Below are 2729 nucleotides of genomic sequence, written 5' to 3' on the forward strand. Positions count from 1 at the left end.
TCCCCCAGCCCCATAGCAGACTGTTGTCCTTGTCCTTCTCTCTTTCAACCCTAGAAGCAACCACAGCCACAGCAGGAAGACAGCGGTGGCGCTGGCTGCGGCTGGGTCCACTGCAGGCGCATGGGGCGCATCTCTCCATTTCGCCCTCAAGCCAGCACGCGCGTGCGCCCCCCTCCTCGGGCAGCTGACGCTGAGCCTTCCTGGGAGCCGCAGGATTGCTCGTCCAAGACCTCGTGGCCAGCACGCTGGTGGGGCCTGCACACCCACGGCCACGCCGACTTCACTTTACCCTCACACGGCGGCCTTTCTCTTTCTTTTTCTCTCTTTTTGCTTCTTTATTAGGGAAGTTGTGGGTTTACAGAACAATTAAAATATGGAGCCCTCCATAAAGTTGCAAGTCATCCTTGCCCAGAGGCCAAGCTCGTCTCCTCTGTACGGTTCCATCTTTAGTACCTGGACTGACCTTTTGTCTAAGATCCTATCTCTACTTCTTCAAGATGTCCTAAGTGCCAGCAACGCGGAAATGCCTTTCTTGCTGTAAAACTCCACTCGGGTCTCTTATCTCCCACTACGCTCTGCTTCTTCCCCTTCCAAGCTTAGACCTTTCTTAATGCCATTCCTGGAGGAAGACTTCCAGTGTTCCTGAGACACCAGTAATCCCACCTGCCCCGCATGTCTACCGCATACTTCGCATTACCGAAATAATTTCTATCAGCTCCTTATAGAGCTGCTTTCTTTTTTATGACATTGCAAAGGTATACTGAAATGCTTTTAAGTTATGTTATTGATTATTGAGCGAATGTGCAAAGTTTTTTCCTAAAATATAGATAATGTACGAAAAGTACAAATGACAGCAATACTGTGTGAGCCAGTTTAGCACCCTCGGCTGGAACAACTCTTTTTTTGTCTGATATTCCAAGTTCCCTTTATTACAGTCTCACCACTCGTCTGTATTCCTAAAAAAGTCGTTCAGCGTCGCATGTGTTTGAATTTATGTAAATGAAATCGTACTGAACGGATTCTCCTGACAATGGGCTATTTTGTAATTGTTGCTTGTTTGTTTGGGATTTGGGGCTTTATGGTTGCTTGTACCTCTGCTTCACTTGCTTTGTCTGGCCAACACTACTGTAAATTGTTCTTGTCTATTCTACAGCTGGTGTATATCTGGGTTGTTTCCATGACAAACTAATGCTTCTATGGACTCATCATTCACATGTCCCCAGATGCACATGTAGAGGAGATGCTCTAGGGTTTATGGGAGGGTGGGAGATACTCTGGGGGGTGTACCTGAGAGGAGGTGCTGGGACACAGGGTGTGAGTAATGGTAATGTTCTAGAAAATGGCAAATTGTTTTCCGAAGAGACTGGACCAAAGTTGCATCCTCTTGAGAAAAATAAGAGCATCTCCCTTGCTTCCTATCATTGCCAAAGCGTATTACTGTCAGATAATATCATTTTTGCTCATTTGGTGGGTATGAAATAGTCTCTCATGATGGTTTTAATTTGCATTTTGTTGTTACCAGTGAGATCACGTCCCTTCATATGCCATTGGCTGTTTGAGTTTCCTATTTATGAAGTGCCTGTTCAAGCCTTTTGCTCATTTTTCTATTAGGTCACTTGCATTTTCCTTACTGATGTGTAGGGAATTTCTTTTCTAGTCCTGGAGATTCATCCAGTAGTTATATGTAGTTTAGATATTTTTGTTCCATTTGTAAAGCTTATATTTTTCTTTCTTTTGCTGTCCTTTGTTAAACAGCAGAAATTAACTTATCAATTGAATTTATTAATCTTTCCTTAATGGATTGTGGGTTTTTGTGCCTTGGTTAAGAAATTTTTCTTTGCCTTGAATTCATTAATATATTATCCAATATTATCTTTTCATACTATAATCATTTTGAGTTTCACATAGGAGTCATTTTAACATGAAATTCATTTTAAATATATTGTGATGTGATCCAATTTATATTTTTCATATCTTTAACCAGTTTTCCCCCTACCACATATTAAGAAATGTTTGCTTTTGCCACTAATCTGAAATGCCACTTCTGCTCATAAATTAAATATACACACAACCACAGGTATACAGAGTCCATTTCTGACTCTCAATCTGTTTCATTTCTTGGTTTGTCTAGGACAAGAACAATATTGCAGATGGATTTTGTCTAGGTTCTTGACTAAGCAAGAAGAAATGAATTTCAAGAGCATGTATGGTTAGTTAGGCTAGTAATTTATTAAGGTAGGGAGGGAAGAGAAATGGGAAAAAAAGAACAGATCATAGGTCCCAGGTAGAGAGGAAGGGGCTGAAGAGTGACAAAGTGGGCCGATATATAAACTACAATTCCCCTTTATCAATGATAAGTCCCCAGATTTACTTGTGTGTTGATCCAGGTGGGGGCAAAGAAGCTGGAATAAGGTACAAACAGACAATGGGACAGGGGCGAAGGCAAAAGAGAGCAAAAGGCCTTTGCACTTTCTTTTTAAACTATTAATTATTCTGCCCCTTTATGACATGGGAGGAGTCCCTGGTGTTTGCTGTTTTGATTGATTACCCCACCCGTCAGTCCCGCAGGAGGGCCCAAGGATAAAGTCATTGGGAAATATCCCGAGCTTCTCTTGGCTTCTGGAGGCAAACTCAATCCAAATTGGATTTCTCACGAGGTTCTTCCAGCAGCCATCTTGGGGGGGACCGAATGGCATGTGGATTTCTTGACAGGTTCCATATCTGTCTAT

At 42.4% G+C, this 2729-nt stretch overlaps 1 non-coding gene across 1 annotated transcript; it reads right to left on the bottom strand.

Moving 5' to 3' along the window:
- Positions 1 to 367: 367 nt before the first annotated feature.
- LOC111767169 (U6 spliceosomal RNA) lies at positions 368 to 479 on the bottom strand. The gene has a single exon (XR_002799060.1). It is a non-coding gene; the product is annotated as a U6 spliceosomal RNA (small nuclear RNA).
- Positions 480 to 2729: the final 2250 nt, after the last annotated feature.

The sequence above is a fragment of the Dasypus novemcinctus genome, chromosome 3, assembly GCF_030445035.2.
Source record: "Dasypus novemcinctus isolate mDasNov1 chromosome 3, mDasNov1.1.hap2, whole genome shotgun sequence".
In the NCBI taxonomy this organism is placed as follows: Eukaryota; Metazoa; Chordata; class Mammalia; order Cingulata; family Dasypodidae; genus Dasypus; species Dasypus novemcinctus.